This window comes from Lampris incognitus, chromosome 8 (assembly GCF_029633865.1).
Source record: "Lampris incognitus isolate fLamInc1 chromosome 8, fLamInc1.hap2, whole genome shotgun sequence".
Lineage (NCBI taxonomy): Eukaryota > Metazoa > Chordata > Actinopteri > Lampriformes > Lampridae > Lampris > Lampris incognitus.
The window spans coordinates 10,222,486-10,242,173 of record NC_079218.1 but is presented as its reverse complement, the minus strand read 5'-3'; positions in this window follow the sequence as shown (position 1 = coordinate 10,242,173).

The following is a 19,688-nucleotide window of genomic DNA, read 5'->3' as shown; positions in this document are numbered from 1 at the left end:
TGAGAAGTCACATGACATGGCCTCCGCCTCTGGCCTACACCACCGCCCTGGACAGCGCTAGCATGCAGCATCATAAACCTCTTCTGTACAAACTGACCAGACCCAGTCAAAGCAATTCATGAGCAAAGAAGAGAAATAACAATAAAATCATCCTTCACATGCAGAATATGCCATGAGCAAAGCCGCAATACAATCATACGCCAACTATGCCAGACCTTAGGCCGTGATATTGAGTACAGTAGGCCTAACGCTGCATGAGCAAAGTGTGGTATTAACCAGCTGGGAAGCGCCATCATGATATGTATAACGATACACCAGCTTTGATTTGGAGTAAAATAAAATTGGGCAGCTGACCTTATTAGGCTACTTGAATATAAAGTCCATCCGTCGGTCCTTCTTTGTGAAGTGGGCAGTGGCAGCATCGTGCGGTGTGTCCTTGGATTTAAGTTCCATCAGAAGGCCTTTATCTGTGGACACCACTGCCAAAGCTAACCAGTCGATGCTGTCCCATTGTGTTTCTGGTGTGTGTCTTGATGCGCTTCAGGGCCGAGAAAGACCGCTCAACTGAAGGGGTGGGTACGGGGGTGGTCAACACCAGACAGGCGAGCTGATGAAGCATAGGCCAGACAAGAGCGGGAGTTGGCCTTCCACTTCCAATCACTTGTTGCTTTTCCCCGAAAGCACGTCTTGAGAAGGGTGACGCTAACAAGCTAGCTGCAATGGCGCTCTCATCTCCTCCTGTAGCCATGCTTCGTCTTTAACTTCTTTCTCTAGCTAAACTAAACTTGGTTGCACTCGTCTGACACACAAACCAATGTTAGTGGTGTGCGGTTCGATTGGTTTAAGTGAACCAGTAGATTTGGATCGCCTATGTGAAAGAGCCGGTCAATCCCAAGTAACGACTCCTCCGCAACCCCACATCATTCTGAGTCCGCGTCTTGATAGGTCTGGACTTCTAGAAGTCCTAGGGCGATATTTTTTTTTTCCCACCCACTACAACAGCAAAATATGATTGGCTGATTCACCTGTCACTTTCTAAATAAACACACAAGCACAGGACTTCTAGCAGTCCTAACCAATGAGGGAGCCAGCCAGCTAACCCTTTCTCTGCCAAGAGACACCAACAACAAAATCTGATTGGATAACTCGATTTTCATGGTTTCAGGACTGTAACCCTTTCATTACTGAAGCAAACGATAGAAACTAGGGCTGAAATTAGAATTAGAAGAGAGAATTATTATTATTATTAAATGAAAGATTTTAAATATAGGATTTAAAATGCTGATATGTTGGGCTGTCTCTGAAGTCCTAGAAGTCCCTAAGGGTTCCCCTCTGTTGTGTTATATATGTTGTGTTATATCCATCCATCCATTATCCAAACCGCTTATCCTGCTCTCAGGGTCGCGGGGATGCTGGAGCCTATCCCAGCAGTCACTGGGCAGCAGGCGGGGAGACACCCTGGACAGGCCACTTCACCTGACCTACATGTCTTTGGACTTGGGAGGAAACTGGAGCCCCCTGAGGAAGCCCACGCAGACACGGGGAGAACATGCAAACGCCACACAGAGGACGACCCGGGACGACCCCCAAGGTTGGACTACCCCGAGGTTTGAACCCAGGACCTTTTTGGTGTGAGGCAACTGCACTAACCACTGCGCCGCCTTCTGGGAGAACAGACCATACATTAACCAGTACACACACACACACACACACACATACACACACACACACACACACACACACACACACACACACACACACACACACACACACACACACACACACTATTCAGTATTTTGGCATACTGAATGCACATCATGGCTATCTTGTATGAAAATCCATGAAGGACAAAATATCCACACACTGACCAAACGCTCCCCAATGTAATTATTACACAACACATTTGCAATGTGTCGACTGTCACTGATGAAGGCTAGCGACAGTTGAAATGTTGCAAATGTATTATTAATGTACACATTATTTTCTCTATGTTCCTGTCTTGTGTCAAAGGCCAGAAAGGAGGAAGGTGGAGTGCAGATGAAGCGGGTGCTCCATGTGCGTTATGTGTTAAAGCTGTTGCCGATATGATCGAGTGAAATGAGGTTCAGCTAATCTGTAGTGCAAACCCACTGCGATGAACCCTCCGTTTGTCCTGTGATTCATGTTGCGTTATATATGTTCTGTTATATATTTTATGTTATGTATTGTAGCGAATTCGAGGGGGGGGGCAGCCTGGGAACCGCCGCAGCCGGGACGCGAACCCGGATCTCCCGCGCCACGGGCGACAACGTTAACCAGACGACTACTAAAGGGTCCGACCCGTTAGCCAAGGACTAGCGAGTCTAGTTATCCGTGCACGTTACAATATTTTATGTTATATGTGTTGTTTTATGTTATGTCATACATGTGTTATATATGTTTGTATGTTATTTTATATATATTGTGCTATATATTTTGTTATATGTTTTGTGTTATACATGTTGTGTTATATGTTATGTTATATGTGTTGTTATATTATACATGTTGTGTTGTATATGTTGTGTTATACATGTTCTGTTATATATGTTATGGTATATAGTGTTCTGTATATGTTATAAGTTGTTATGTTATATATTTTGTGTTATATATGTTGTTATGTTACATGTTGTGTTATATATTTTGTTATATATGCTGTGTTATATATGTTGTGTTATATATTTTATGTTATATATGTTGTGTTATATATGTTGGTATGTTATATATGCTGTGTTATACGCCCTCAGCCCACAGCCCTGCTGGGTGGGAGGCACAGCCCCCAGTCCGCCACAGTGTTACATATTGTAACGAGCATGGATAAGTAGACACGTTGGAGTCCGGCAGCCTGGCATGCTCAGGGACATTTTTGGAAACAACATTTGAAGAAGAATCAGTTGTTGCAGCTAACGAGCAGAAACCGATACCAATACCTAAAACCCGGTTTCATCTGAGGTTGTTGTTTGTTTCTTTTTTTAAATGTAATATTTTTTATCTCCAATTGGGACGGTGCGGGCACGGTAGCTGCTGGTGACTCATTTCAAATGGCTCTCTGGGACTCGGAGCCCTCCAACACCGGTGCAATCCCCAGTTTCTCCAAAGATGTCTGCAACAAAATAATGACGGTCCTCAGGATGACCCTTCTATGAGGATGATATGAAAAGCACATCTTTCATGCAGCTTAACGGTTATGCAACGTGTTTTTCACAAGTCACACACACCAAGTGTTGCATGGGAATGAGTGTGTAACATGACTAATTCATGATGTGACTAGTTGACTAGATCCAAATCTCAAGATGTTGTTTGATCCGTGACAAGTTGACAGTGCTGCATAATGCATGAAATACATTTCTGGACTCGCAATTCCGCCTGATTTTGAGAATTACATAATAACAAGAAGAGGTGTGGACTTGTTACACCTCTTCGTCCTTACTGTGCAGACTTGGCATGAAAGGCTGAGCCCCCCCTCCCTCCCTCCCTCCCCCCCAGCCCCCCTAAATTTAGCTGGTCTGAAAGTAGGTCACCTGTGTGACGAATTTAAGCCGCTGGCGGCGGGAGTGGAGGGGGACAGATGGAGGTCTGCCACGTCCACTGAGACGTCGCTGCTGGTTTGGCAGGCAGCGTGCTGGGGGCTCTTATTTCCCTGCCCCACTTCCCGGGCCCCAAAGTTGGATGGCTGCGTGCTCGGTGACGCAGGCTCGAACCAGTGTCTCCAAACTGTTGGGAGAGACGGGCTTTTTATCTGGCCCGCTGAAGTCTGGACTGGTGAGGGTCGCGGGGTTTTGGTCGCCGACGCACCTGAAGGTAATGCGCTGTTGTGCAGTACGATGACGTCACATGCAGATTCACGTGTGAAGCGAACTTTAGTCTTGAAACGCGCTTGACACCAGACGGCGGCTGGTCAGTACAGGGCGCTGGGGCGCCGCCCCCTTCAGACATCAAGCGATGGAAATCAACTTAAACATGTTATAATTTAGTTGTGTAGTGTCAATAATCGTGAAATAAAGGTGTTTTTCAGTCTGTGAGCGCCTGTCAGCTGCCGTTAAATATTGGTTCAAATGGTATTTGGGTGGTTTCTGTCTGAATACATACACTTCCGGGGTGAGGGGCGCCGGCCAAACGATCCCTTATGTAAGCCCTCAAACGTGTGGCGAGCAGGTGACCTGAGGCTGCTGTCTGATTGGTTTCTCCAGATTTCCCAGGGGGCCGCGGTTCTGTGCGCCCCAGACACGCCCACTTTTCTTGGCGGTGGATTGGTATTGTTTTAATGTTGTTTTTTGATCTAATGTGATTGGACAATTCTCGCGGCTGTCAGACATGTTCACACCCACCACGACGCCTCGTCTCGACTGTCAATCATCCAACGTCGAACCCTGATAAAATCTGTAGGCTACATTGTGCTTGTTAATATACCTCTGTGATTGTGTGGACATTAAAGCAGCTGTCAGGTGTGCTGCGCCAAGGTGAATTGCGCCCCCCCCCCAACATTTTTTAGCACCAGCCGCCACTGAATGTAAAGGCGTTTTCCACCCAGGCCAGACGTGATGTTGAGCGGTACCCAAAGCTTATGGTAGCAGTACGTTTGGACGATAAATGTAGGAGGTGTCCTCCTCCTCCTTTGCACCCATTGTATTTGGAGGAGCGGGCAGGTAACAACAATCTGTGATGATAATGGAAAAATTAACTTATCACACTCCTTTAACTTCAGTCAACAGTTTCTCACAGGAGAACCCCCCCCCGCTTTTCCCCCCAATTGTATCCAGCCAATTACCCCACTCTTCCGAGCCGTCCGGGTCTCTGCTCCACCCCCGCCGCCAACCCGGGGAGGGCTGCAGACTAGTCAAGTCAAATCAGTTTTATTTGTATAGCCCAATACCACAAATTACAAATTTGCCTCCAGTGGCTTTACAGCAACACAACATCCTGCCTCCTCCGATACACGTGGAGTCGCCAGCCGCTTCTTTTCACCTGACAGTGAGGAGTTTCACCGGGGGGACGTAGCGTGTGGGAGGATCACGCTATTCCCCCCAGTCCCCCCCCCCCGACCAACCAGAGGAGGCGCTAGTTCAGCGACCAGGACACATACCCACATCCGGCTTCCCACCCACAGACACCGTCAACTGGGTCTGTAGGGACGCCCGACCAAGCCGCAGGTAACACGGGGATTCCAACCGGCGATCCCCGTGTTGGCAGCAACGGAGTAGACCACCACGCCACCCAGATGCCCGGAGAACATCTTCTTAATAACGCAGTCGTGTTTCTTTAAAAGCCTGACGTCTGTGGTCTTGGTGGTCTGGCACGGGTGGTAAGCGTGATGATGAGGACGAGGCCCCTGTGGTCCACAAATGATGACGTGACAGACCGGAACTGTGTATGCGGCTGTGGCATCAAAAGGCATTTAGATCCTCCACCACGTATCCATCAAGCACTATAAACACTTGGTCATAATGGCCACCCACCATTACTCCCACAGGTCAGCTGGCCGTAATACAGACTCACTGACCGAAAAGCTCCGCTCACCACCAAAACACTTCTTTGAACTCTGAGGAGTCATAAAAGCCCCCCAGGTTCAAAATAGTGCGTATTTACAAGTACCAAAATCCAGAATTAGTTTTAATATTGTAACGTGCATAGATAGTTGAACCTTCTGTCGGTCGAGCGGTTAGCGATGTCGTCAGCGGTGCGGGGGATACGGGTTCGCGTCCCGACTGTGGCGGTTCCCTCCATCGGATGCCCTTCCCGAAGGAGGGGGTTAGTGTAACGTGCATGGATAAGTAGACACGTTAGCCCTTGGCTAACGGATCGGACCCTTCAGTCGAGCGGTTAGCGACGTCGTCCGCGGTGCGACAGATACGGGTTCGCGTCCCGGCTGCGGCAGTTCCTGTGGTTGCCCCCCCGAATTCGCTACATTGGTGTCAGCAGTGGGATGCGCGCGGACGCGCTTCCCGAAGGAGGAGGAGGGGGGTAGTGTAACGTGCATGGATTAGATAGACATGTTAGCCCTTGGCTAACGGGTCGGACCCTTTAGTCGACTGGTTAACGTTGTCGCTTGCAGTGCGGGAGACACGGGTTCGTGTCACGGCTGTGGCGATTCCCGAGTGCCCCCCCCCCGAGTTCACTACAATATGGATGTCGAAGGATGGGTGGCACGGTGGTGCAGTGGTTAGCGGGGTCGCCTCACAGCAAGAAGGTCCTGGGTTCGAGCCCCAGGGTAGTCCAACCTTTCGCCCTCTGTGTGGAGTTTACATGTTCTCCCCTAGTCTGTGTGCGCTTCCTCCGGGTGCTCCGGTTTCCTCCCACAGCCCATGTAGGTCAGGTGAATCGGCCATACTAAATTGTCCGGGGGGGTGGGGGCCCTGTGATGGTCTGGCAGCCTGTTCAGGATGTCACCCCGCCCGCCGCCCAATGACTGCTGGGATAGGCTCCAGCATCCCCGCGACCCTGAGAGCAGGATAAGCGGTTTGGATGGTGGATGGATGGATGGTGAAGGATAGATAAGTGGCTTAAACGATGTGCGTTTGGTAAGCGGCCTGCATCGCCTCTTGTCGGTGCGTATTCTAACATTTACAGTCTAGAAGACTTGGATTCCATCACACTCCCCAGCTTGTGCAGCTTGTCCGTCATCTTTTGGTGGTTTTTACTGTTGTGACAAGAAGCAGAGACAGAGAACAATCTTCGATGTCGCTCTCCAACCATGTAAATATAGAAAATGAGGAAGTGGAGAAACAGAAACGAGAAGGTTCTTCACCTAACAACGAAACCGTGAGGAGAACAGAAGTCTAGGTGGTCTCCATGAACGGATGAGGGCCCAGACTGCAGGAACGCTGCTTATTCGAGTCCCTCTTAAGGCTTAGTAGTTAACCCGGGCTTTTTGGCTGTGAAAGCTTTTACATCGTCTTGGTCCAAATGCAAATATGGACCAAAAGACTGACAAGAGTGCTGATGTAGTCACCCAGGTCACTGACACAATCTCCTAAAATCTACCTGCGGTTTTCACCCAGATAGCTAAATTGCTGTGGCCCGGACCCGGCCCACACCCGACGCATACCCACATACCGCGTGGAATGATGGACCTTGGGCGGTCCGCTCCTGTTTGCCAGATCTGGCCCAGAACCAAGCCATTTGCCAAAGGTGGCCCATATTTGTTTTGTGATATTTGGGCCATATTCACCATTCACCACACGGGCCACTTCAGGGTCACATCCAGACCACATGTTGCCCTGAGCACCACATCTTTGCCAAAGATGTGATTTGGCATATTTGGGCCATATTTGCTATTATACATGTGGGCCACTTCAGGCTCACATCCATTTTGTAAGGGCCAGAAGAAGGCCATCAGAGCCGGATCACTGCCTGAAGTGGCCCACATCTGGATGCCGTCCGGAGGAAACTGTCAGCAGCACAACACCACAGACTAGAAGGTCCTTGCGATGGCACGAACAGCAGCCGTGTGGAAGGCGGATCGGACTTGACAAAACGTGGGCATGGCTGAGAATGCCAAACCCTGCCATGTAATGGCAGGTGATGGTCCTGATGGCGGGAGGCCCTGTGGCGCACGTCATAAATGGCGTGCTTGCAGAGAAACCCTGCACCGGTCAGCGCCGCGACGTCGGCGTTCAAGGTGACGTGCAAGCGGAAAGTTGCCATCAGTGCAGGCCGACAGACGTTTATTACTTATTTATTTATTTATTTATTTATTTATTTGGTAACTTACATCACGCTTTACTTCACCCGCGGCTCTGCTCCGTTCTGATAGCTGGTTAAGAGTCAGCTGATACATTTCTCCCGCCAATTATGTAAAAATCCAACCAACTTTTAACTTTTTCCCCAGTTTTGCCCCTCAAAAAGGTTTAGACCGCGGGTCTCGCGTCGCTGCAACCCGTCTTACACCCCTGATCCGCTATGATTGGTGTCTGGGTACCGCACCCCCGTCTGACTGACTCCACCCCTCCCCCAACACCACCGCCACCACCACCCCCTTCCACCCCCCGACCCCCTTGGGACATTCTGAGAAGGGTTGCCCCCGCTCGCTATACACTCCATTAAAAGTTGAATTACTGGTTTATTTTATGATGACAACCTGCAAAGTTTATTATTCTGCAAACTGTAATATAATTAAGTGCTTACATGGAAAGCACTTATTTGTGTGTGTGTGTGTGTGTCTGGGGGGGGGGGTTGGGCATGCGGATTGTGTGTGTGTGTGTGTGTGTGTGTGGATCGGGCATGCGGATTGTGTGTGTGTGAATTAAATTTGTAATTCAAACCTCCACAAAAGCCTTTTTGGAATGTGCCCAGCAGCTAAAGTCATGCTTGTTACAGCTTGCTTTAACAGCCTGCGGTGCTCCCGGCTCGGAAAGCTGCAGCGTGTGTGTGTGTGTTGTGTGTGTGTGTCTGTGTGTGTGTGTCTGTGTGTGTGTGCGTGTGCGTGCGAATGGAAATCAAAAGAGCCGGAGGAAGACGGATGATTTCCACTGCCTGTCAAACCAAATTCTGATAGCGCTCGTGCACAACTCTGCGCGCGCGCGTGCGCGCGGGGCAGCATAAGTAGCGCGCGGCGGGGAGAGGGGCTGCTTGGAATAGCTGAGCCATGTGATTCTTCCCGGTTCTATTTCAGAACGGCGGGTCGTCGGACGGGATGCATTTAAACACAGCAGTCGGAAGTGCAGCGGACCAGCGAGGCGTTTAATCCTCCCATGTTCCGATCAAACCTCGCGTCCTCCCCCCGCAGAAGAGACCCGCGAGAGTCCTGCGCCGCTGCCCCGGGCGTCGCTGAGTGAGTAGCGTGTGTTTACTGCCCCCCCCCTCCCCTGCGTGGGGGGTTGTTATTAATGCCGTGCTGGGTTTTGTGCAGCGCAGGTGAACGCAGCGCGTTGTCAGTCGCGCGTTTAGCTTTTCGGGGTGGGGGGGTGGGGGGGGGGGGCGCCTCGAGCTCAGCGCGCAGCGGCGTCTGTGCCGTCCGACCGTGCGGACCGCGTGGCCCGCGCCTGCCTGTTGCGTAACCCGCAGCGCGCGCCTGAAGGCGCTCCTGCGAAGGGAAGGTGTCAGCGAGGGGTCGTGCGGTTCAGAGAGGCTAGCGAGTTAGCCCCCCCGTGCGGGGGGGGGAGGGGAGGGGGAGAGGGGGGGGGGCTGAATAGGAAAGGAAGGAATACCGTCGCTGTCACAGTGGCGAGGTGTGTAACACTGCAAATTCTAAAAGTGAAGTTTATTTTAAGAAAATTAGGAATTACCTCGGGGAAAGTGAGTAGATGAACTGAATTGTGTCAAGTTATGTGAACTCAAGAAGTTCCTTCCACGTAACTTGACCCCACTGAGTTCCTTTACTCACTTTCCCCAGGTAATCGGTTATTTTCTATTTCTGAGTAAACTTCACTTTTAGTGCCCCCACCTCTTCTTCTGTCAGTTTCCGGCATTAAAAGCCATTGAAATGTATAGGAGGGCATGCTCACTTTCTGCTGGGGGGGGGGTCTGTCGTCCCATCTGGGTCGCAGTATGTCCCCCCCCCCCAACGACCCTTCACTTGTCTGAAGGGGACAGTTGAGCTGGGACATTCAAGTGTCTTTGTGGTTCGTGTAGCCCAGCTACACCACGTATTGTGTGACAGGAATTTCTGCTGTTTCCCCCCTGTTGTGTGTGTGTGTGTGTGTGTGTGTGTCTCCTTAAGAGCTGTATAATCACCCATTGATATTCAGGCGGCCTTTTCCCTCTAATGGGTTTTTAATGACCTCGACGGGGTTTCAGAGTAGGCTCGGCGGCCCGGCTACTCCCCGTTCAGCTGGAGGGATTGTTTACCTGTATACTAGTTGTTGTTTTTATGTATTTTCTGGCAAATCTGTGTGACGCAGATGTGCTCGCCTACCTCTTTACTTCGTCCGTTTAACAAAAACCCTCACGCTTGTTGACTTTTTACTCCGTTTTCTGCATTGTCCAGCTTGTCCTTCTCTCGTATCCGTGTCCTAATCCAGAATAATATGTCGGATGGATGCCAACGTGTGGAATCTGCCTGGATTTACCCCCCCCCTCTCTCTGTTGGGAAAACTGGATGTCAAATACCTTGCTCTAGGGCACCGCGGTGGAAAATATTTAGGGGTGGGGGCTTTGTTCCCTCTCTTTCCTCCGGTCTGTTTTTATTTACATCCATCGCATCAGGGAATTCCGACAGGCGACCTTCCGGTGACAAGCCCACGTTTTCCAGCCTTTGTATTGGCCGGAGACGACGTGATCCGATGACCGTCTGCCGTCGCCAAGCTATGCTAGTTTTGTTTAGCTGTGCCATAGGAATTGTGCAACGCGATAGCCTCAACGCCGCCAGGGTCCGAATGAAAGGTCAGCGGCCATGTGCAACTTTCCGTGAGAGGTGTGTGTGTGTGTGTGTGTGTGTGTGTGTGTGTGTGTGTGTTGATTGGCTCTTGTCTTGTTCCACTGGCACCTTTTGAGTCCATGTCCTCGTTGCTGGTAATAGGTTCTTGGAGCTGTGCCATGTCCTGAAGTGGGTCACGGTGACACTCCCTCAGTCAAGGCCCGTAACTCCTGACAAGTCACCAAGCCACCACAACAGTTTATTTCCGTGCACGGCCACGGTTTTTCCACCTGTCTACCTCCGTTCCTTTCTTCCCTCCATCTCTCCAAGAAAGACGTGAGCCTGCACATGAACAAAGATGACCAGTTGCCCTTTCATGCGATGTGCAAGGGGGAGAACAGGCTTCCATTACTCACTGGAAAGCCACCTTTGCCCATGCCCAGGCTCATTTGCTGGCTTCATAATACTCAAAAGACGTGATTCAGTGTTTTAGGGGTTTTTTTGGCTTTTGCATTTGCAAAATGTGGGTTGCATGACGTCAGGGTCAGCTTATTGGTATTGGCCAATAATTGCTGAATAAGGTGTTGTCAGTATCAGCAGGGATAAGAGAATTGCGCCTGATATGCCGCACCAATGTGGTGACATGGTAATTGTGTGCTGACGGCCTTGACCTGCGTCAATGGAAAGAAATGTGGCGCTGCAGCCCACAAAGCGACGTAGACCCTTACACTGGCAAAAGGACTTGGCTCGAGGCGGCAGTGGGGTGGTTGCATTTCACAGGGACGCTTTCAGCGGTCAGGACAAATGTAAGGGCGAATATGTTTGAAAAGGTTCTGCCAAAATAAACATCACGTTGCGTTTTCTGCGTTGAAGTTGGAGTGATTTGTGCTCATCGACCTTGTGGATGCCGACACTTGGGAACAGGGTGGTGTCTGGTCATAAATCAGGACAGGTAGTAATAAAGATGTATATTTTTAGACGTCTGCATCTGCACCAAGCGTCACGGTCAGTTTCATGAAGTCCACTGGTGGAGACTAAGACACGGTGGGATTGCAGTGAAATGGCAAATATCAGATATCGGCGAAGGTTTGGGTGTCACGAGCGGTGTAAATCCTAAAAGTTGTTTACTTAAACAACAATCAGGGAACCGGTTCCACTTGGGAAAAGTAAGTCAGTGAACTTAATGGTGTCGAGTTGCGTGAAATCATTTCACAAAAAAAAATCATTTCACATAACTTGACACAAGTTCATTGACTTACTTGTCCCAAGTGCAACCGGTTTCCTGATTTACACCATATCCTTATGACAAATCTGTTTTCATTTTACGACTTGCAACCGCCTGCCAAAAGACTTAAAAATTAAGTGTCTTATAGCCTGATCCATGAGGCCTGAGCTGTTGTGCTGCAGCAACATGCGTTGGCTCGGACTCCGCTGTCTTTCTGCTCATCTCCTAGTTCTGCTACGTATCTCTACATTATGACTTGTCGTCATGCTTTAACTGTGTTGTTCGTAACACTCTTGTGTGCCGCCGTCTCGGCCGGCTCCCCATTGCAGAAGATGTTCTGAATCTGCAGTGGACTGAAAAAAAAGGTCACATAGAATGAGCATCCCACCTCTCTCGCTCCCTTTCCACCAGTCCTAATCTCATGCGTGGCTGTGTGTGAACTCATCATTGAAGAATGTGTGTTGGATGTTTTTTCAGACGATCCTCTGGACAGCCACTTGTAAAAGAAGACTTACAGTTTGCGTTTGGCCTGCCAGAGGGGTCCGAGCTGTTTTGGCAGCTATTATAACCCCCCCCCCCTCCGCCTCTTTTATTTTGCTCAGTAGTACACTATGTCCTGTTTGGTCTGTGCGGATGGTCAGAGGAGTGTGGCTGAATTGAAAAATAATCTCCTGCCAAAGACAAACCCGTTTGAACTGGATGGGGTAAAACTTTGAGCCACTTCCAAACAGGTTTTATTACCAAACCACCAGGTCTTGTGCGAATGCTTCATGACGTTGGCACAGGGTTTAATTTTAAAGCAATCTTTCTTCTCTTTTTTTTTCCCCCAAACGATGCCTTAAAATTTGGAGAAGGCTGGCCATTTACACACATCTTTTGTCATTCAGCTTTTCGGTAAAACTGCCTTTTTGTCTTCTCTTTTGCACTGCCTTGTACTTGATTGTCTGTTTTTCACAACATGTTATTTTATACAAACGCGAATGCCCCTGACTGACTGAGTGATCGATCATGTTTGACATGATTGGGTCACTGGGTCAGGTGACCAATGACGTCACTGATGTTACACAATTGGTCGGCCGAGAGGCACGAGGGAGGGCGCACGGTTATAGCACCCCAAATAACTGTCACTCTGACAAAACACTCACTGGTGAAGTTACGAAAGGGTTGGGCGGCTTTTGTGGCCTCTAAACCTGCACAAATGAGACAACTGTGCTGCCAAGCAAATTTTGCACTAATTTATGTTAGCCAATATGGATACATTTGGTTCAAAATTGGCCCCTTTCTATGCAAATGAGCCTCATTCCAAAACAACAGTGCTAATGGCTACGTGCAGTTAGGGCGGAAATCAGTGGCGGCTGGTGCTAACAAACTGTGGGTTTGTTATTAAGAAGGGCAATGTAGCCTATAAATTTGATCAGGAAGAGGCTACATTGTCCTTCTTACTAACTGTGACTGTGTGGACATTAAAGCAGCTGTCAGGTGTGCTGCGCCAAGGTAAATTGCGCGTCCCCCCACCCAAAAATTGTTAGCACCAGCCGCCACTGGATCATTAGCATCTTCAGAGAGTTGGTAGGAGCTGACGCCCAGACTTTCCAGTGGTCATGACAGCAGTGATTGTAGATAGGGGGAACTTGGGGGGTGGGGGGGGGAATAGGGTGATCCTCCCATGCGCTACGTCCCCCCTGGTGAAACTCCTCACCATCAGGGGAAAAGAAGCGGCCGATGACTCCGCATGTATGGGAGGAGGCATGTGGTAGTCTGCAGCCCTCCCCGGATCAGCAGAGGGGGGTGGAGCAGCGACCGGGACGGCTCAGAAAATAGGGTAATTGGCCAAGTGCAATTGGGGAGAAAAAGGAGGGGGGGGGGATGGTAACACTTTAGTATGGGGAATGTAGTCACCATTAATTAGGTGCTTATTAGCATGCAAATTAGCAACATATTGGCTCTTAATTGGTCATTATTACGTACTCATTAATGCCTTATTCTGCATGGCCTTATTATACAACCAGTAAGCCATTAACTATGAGTTTTCCCTCTATAACCTCAGAAGTATTGCTTATTAGTAGTACCATCTCAATATGCTTTGCTTAGTATGGCCTTTATAAGGTGGTAGTACCACAAGAAGAGTTATTCTCCCTTACTAACACTTAATGAATATGCTCTGTTCTTACATAACAACACACAAAACTACAAGTGTTCATAGTGTTACATTACTCTAAATTAAGTTTTTGTTACTTAGAATATGTTCCCCATACTAAAGTGACATCCTGATCATTACTAATTCACTAGTAATTAAGTTTTTTCATGTTCCCCATACTAAAGTGTTACCGAAGAAATTGAACCTGCTTTCTTGGTACAAAGCCACCATTTATACTTCGCCACATGGATGATCGCACTCAGCTGCAAAACCTTACGACCGTGTTTGCGCTGTAATATTTACTAGTAGCGCAATATCCTTGGTGAATCAGACCTGAGAGCGCTTGCAAGTGATGCGCAATTCCTGTTGGCCGCAGTCCGTGGCCTGTGAATCCGCCTGTCAGTACCGAGTGAGTCTTACTAAAACGAGACACGCCCACAGCAGATGGCAACGGATGAAAGAGGAGGGGGGAGTTATAGTTAACAGATACTTACAATAACTTATAATCACGGCTAAATTATCTTCTCTGTCAAATCAAACATCTCAAGAGACGACTGGGGAATATTGTTCCTGGAACTGGATTTGCAATTTATTGATTCATTTATTTGTACTTGAACGTAGCCTAAACCAGTGGTTCTCAACCTTTTTGGGGTCCTGGACCCCCTGCGTATTTTTGATCTACCCTGAGGACCCCTCCACCTGATCTTGGGGGAGGGGGGTTGCAATTTGATAGAAACAGTAGAAACTGCATTTTAAATTGCATTATAGCATTTATTCACTCTTTGGGGCAAAAATAAGAGCTTTCAGTTGTAACTTAGATTAGTTAACAAAACAGAATTCTTATGCAGTAACTTTCAGATATATGTAACAAAACAGAATATGTATTCAGTAACTTTCAGATATATGTAACAAAACAGAATATGTATTCAGTAACTTTCAGATATATGTAACAAAACAGAATATGTATTCAGTAACTTTCAGATATATGTAACAAAACAGAATATGTATTCAGTAACTTTCAGATATATGTAACAAAACAGAATATTATTCAGTGACTTTTAACAATGCAAACGGGAGCGAGATCTCTTATTAAAATACATTAAATTACACCTGTGAAACAGATGTAATTAGAGAAAAAAGTCCCGTTACCCTTTATAGTTTAGGTAGATAAAGGTCTCAGTCACATTTGAGTAAAATAATCCTATTTCTATAAATGTCGTAGGATCTTTTTTTTTAAAGATATTTTATTTTCACGGACCCCTCGCAAATACACCACGGACCACTAGGGGTCCGCGGACCCCCGGTTGAGAAACACTGGAAACTATACAAATACGATTGACTTGACTTGACTTAACCGTGTCATGTGATGTGCTTCTTCGGCACACTTTAACACCTAACATGAGTGGAACCACTGCACATGAACCTTCCATATCCAGGAATTCACACCACAGACACCACCACCGACTGTCCCTGTAACAAGCTGGCCACGGACGGCTTCCAACACCGAGCAGACCCGGTCCAGCCACAGACTAGGTTCTGACCCGCTCTTGCTCACCTTCATCTCTCTGTCGTTATGATTTACTTGTACCCTCTTCTACACTCTTCAGTTGTTTTCCTAATATTCTCACCCGTGATTGTAAATCACTTCCAAGCTGACTGTTGTGTATTTTCAGCTTTTTTCCTGTTTCAATGTGCTTATTTCTGATGTAAAGCGCTCTGAGCTGCGTTTCGTGTGTGAAAGACGTCACACACGTAAAGTTTATTATTATTGTTACTCGTATTTCTCTTTAAAATTCAGACTTTCTTGTTTTGCCTATTTGCATAGAGAGATCTTAATGGAAAACAAAATGTCAATGTAGTATTTTGTAATATAATCTCCTACGTTCCCTTCCGTTAAGTCCAAGTATAATGAAAAACAAGCGTAAGCTCCCGAGTTGATTTACGTCCTCCACTGACTGCCTCCGTTGTTACCTAACTTCTGCCCCCAGCCGCCATTCACTCCACTTATTCTCAACACACAAACTAAACCAAGTTGTCTTTCTACTTTTACTCTAACTGGAGGTTTGCTGTTTCATCATGAGCCGTCTAATCAGACTGTTTTTGTGTCTTCTGCCACAGGGGGCGCTATTAAGAGGCCAAGGGAAGTTTAGTTTCCCCAAAATTATCACTGAAATTTGTATCTATCTATCTGTCTGTCTATCTATCTATCTATCTATCTATCTATCTATCTATCTATCTATCTATCTATCTATCTATCTGTCTATCTGTCTGTCTGTCTGTCTGTCTGTCTGTCTGTCTGTCTGTCTGTCTGTCTATCTATCTATCTATCTATCTATCTATCTATCTATCTATCTATCTGTCTATCTGTCTATCTGTCTGTCTGTCTGTCTGTCTGTCTATCTGTCTGTCTGTCTGTCTGTCTGTCTATGTCTGTCTGTCTGTCCGTCTATCTTTCTATCTGTGATTAAAAGAATCATCCAACATGTAAATGGACCGCTGACATCCATATGCGGTCAATTATTTATGGGTGACTTAGGGAGTTTTTCTGTCCCCAGGGTAGATTTTCAAGAAGAAAAAAAAACACTTTTTTTTAAACAATCATTGTATTTGTTAGAGTTGGGTTGTGTTAGCTATGAAAAAAGATTTGTGTCTCAATGGTGCAATTATGACATTTTAATACTTTTTCAGTATGTTGAAAATTCGGACGGGCCGGATTCTCACTGTTTTGGCCTTGTCCCCAACCCAGACTTTTTAACTTCCCCTCTTTATTAAAATGATAAAAATGCTTGAATTCATTAAAGCTTTACTTTGCACTTTCCCTTAATAAGTTAAAACGATATTTCAAATTCATGTGGTTTATGTATGTGCAATTTGCACATTTTCATCGTTAAATGTCGCTGTCCCTCATACGCCTGTCATTACGTCACACCCAGCATTTTAGAGCGATAAAATTTGTTCAAACAGCGACGATGTGGTCGGTTGCCATGGAAACGGAAAGCGCAGAGGCGCATGACCGGCCGTGGCAGAAGCGTGACTTTTTCGTGTCCACAACTGTAAGTAATGTGAAGCTTTATAAGTCCTGATCTGACAGCGTGGTTATTAGGCGTCATTACCAAACAAGTTACTAATCTGGTATTTTAGTTCAGAAATAAGACATTTCACTTTATTCGCGTATATTCGTTGTACATTGTATGCTAATGTAAACTACCAATACGACACGTTAGCCCCTAGCTAACGGGTCTGATCCTTTAGCCGAGCGGTTAGTGGCGTCGCCTTGTGGTGCAATACACTTCGTATCGAATCCCGCACCGGGCAAGAAAATAACCGGTTACACTAGCTAACAAGTTAGGTTAGCAAGTTAAAGACTTGGCCAACGTTTTTCTCCAAAAAGAGAAAATTGTCATGACCATCAGGTGTTATTGCCATCGCATTTTGCTGTTACGACTTTGGGGGGGAGAAAAAGCATCATATCAAACTTATTTTGCGGGACGATCAAAAAGCTACGCGAAGCTATTTGTTCGAGACCACTCAATAGAGCTTTCGAAAAAGAAAACAAAAAACAGATTTCAAAGAAAAAATTTTTTTCAAAATTTCAAGAGCCAAAAGTGCCGCAAATTGAAGAATCGCCCTTTTACTTTTATCTCTTTTTTTTTAGCGATCGCGACAGTAATTTAACTCCCCTGAGATTCCCGTTCAGTTTAGCTAACATTCTTCACTGAGCGACTTGAAAGGATGGAGTATGTTGAAGTAGGAGTGACGTCATGATAACGAAAGAAAAAAAAAACTCTCAAATAATTTGGGGTCAAAGGAGTAAAAAGTCAGTCGAGGTGGCGTTGTAAAATGACCTAAATTGGTCTTAAGCTGCAAGACTGGTGAACAGACTGGTGAACAGAGTGGTGATCAGACTGGTGATCAGACTGGTGATCAGACTGGTGAACAGACTGGTGAACAGACTGGTGATCAGACTGGGGATCAGACTGGTGAACAGACTGGTGAACAGACTGGTGAACAGACTGGTGAACAGACTGGTGAACAGACTGGGGATCAGACTGGTGAACAGACTGGTGATCAGACTGGTGATCAGACTGGTGAACAGACTGGTGAACAGACTGGTGAACAGACTGGTGAACAGACTGGGGAACAGACTGGTGATCAGACTGGGGATCAGACTGGTGAACAGACTGGTGATCAGACTGGTGAACAGAGTGGTGAACGGACTGGTGAACAGACTGGTGAACAGACTGGTGATAAGACTGGTGAACAGAGTGGTGAACAGACTGGTGAACAGACTGGGGATCAGACTGGTGATCAGACTGGGGATCAGACTGGTGAACAGACTGGGGATCAGAATTGTGAACAGACTGGGGATCAGAATTGTGAACAGACTGGTGATCAGAGTGGTGAACAGACTGGTGAACAGACTGGTGATCAGACTGGGGAACAGACTGGTGATCAGACTGGTGATCAGACTGGGGATCAGACTGGTGATCAGACTGGGGAACAGACTGGTGATCAGACTGGTGATCAGACTGGTGAACAGACTGGTGAACAGACTGGGGATCAGAATTGTGAACAGACTGGTGATCAGAGTGGTGAACAGACTGGTGAACAGACTGGTGATCAGACTGGGGAACAGACTGGTGATCAGACTGGTGATCAGACTGGGGAACAGACTGGGGAACAGATTGGTGAACAGACTGGTGAACAGAATGGTGAACAGACTGGTGTTTTGAGGTGCGCACTTTGCAGAGGAAAAAAAATGCAACGACAAAAAAAAGATTTAATTTGCGCTCAGAGACAGCGCCACAACAAACCTATCAAAGACACGTCATTCTGTCATTGCCCAATAAGAGCAGAAAGGGGTACCACTTCTTTCAGAATTGAGTTGCTATCCCAACAGAGTAAATACCCCCCCCCCCCCGTGAAGAGGCGCCTAAATGGGTCACGATTCAGCACCAAAGATTCAAACGGCGATAGGTCGGTTTGCAGAGCATTTCAAACGAGATATAAACAGTTTGTCTTAATTTAGCTTATTTGGTTTAAAACGATGGGGTTATTTTTTTACTTTTACTGTAATATTTCACAAGTTTAGCTGATGCCCTAGCGCCGCCTGTGTCTTCTGCTATGCGTAGGAGTAAACCAGTGTTTTCAGTGTCCTGATTTATTCAGCTCCTTTCCTTTCGTTGTGTGGGGCAGTATGTTGGAGGGACCGTCCCCCGCCCCCCCTCCGTCGTGGGGTTTTTGGTTCTGTTATGTAACACACATCTGTAGTGTATCCACCAATAAGTTGGATTATCCCTATAGGCCTCTAGTTCCTCTGGACGGCACTTAAACACGGTGGACCCCCCCCCCTGTGTTATGCAACAAGTCAAGAAAAGGGGAAGTGCCTTGAAATAGTTTGTTAGGTACAACCACTGAACGCATGCCTGCTGACTAACACTTAAACCTCTGTGTGGCCTGCCTTTACTGATGTGTTTGTCCATCCATGTGCACTCTCTCACATGAACACGCACTTAAAAGTGTCGTTGATTCCAGGCAGGGAATGGGGAAGTGGTGTATATAGTATATATATGGTGCTGAGGAGGATGATTACATTAGATTAGATGAGATTCGCGCTACGTCCCCCTAGCGAAACTCCTGAATGTCAGGTGAAAAGAAGCGGCTGGCAACTCCACATGTATCGGAGGAGGCATGTGTTGGTCTGCAGCCTTCCCCGGATCGGCAGAGGGGGTGGAGCAGTGTTGGAAGAGTGGGGTAATTGCCGGATACAGCTGGGGAGAAAAAGGGGGGAAAAATCCACAAAAAAAATTTTTTTTTTTTTTTTTTAGATGAGATTAGATTGGATAGCGACAGGCATGAGCGCAAGTCCATGAATACCGGGATGGCATCCAGGGCTTTACCTGTGCCCCGTCCATAGGGTTAGTGGTTGTGTCAGGGAGGGCATCCGGCATAACATTTTGCCAAATCATTATGTGGATTGACAAGACCATACCAGATCAATCGAGGCTCCATATGGG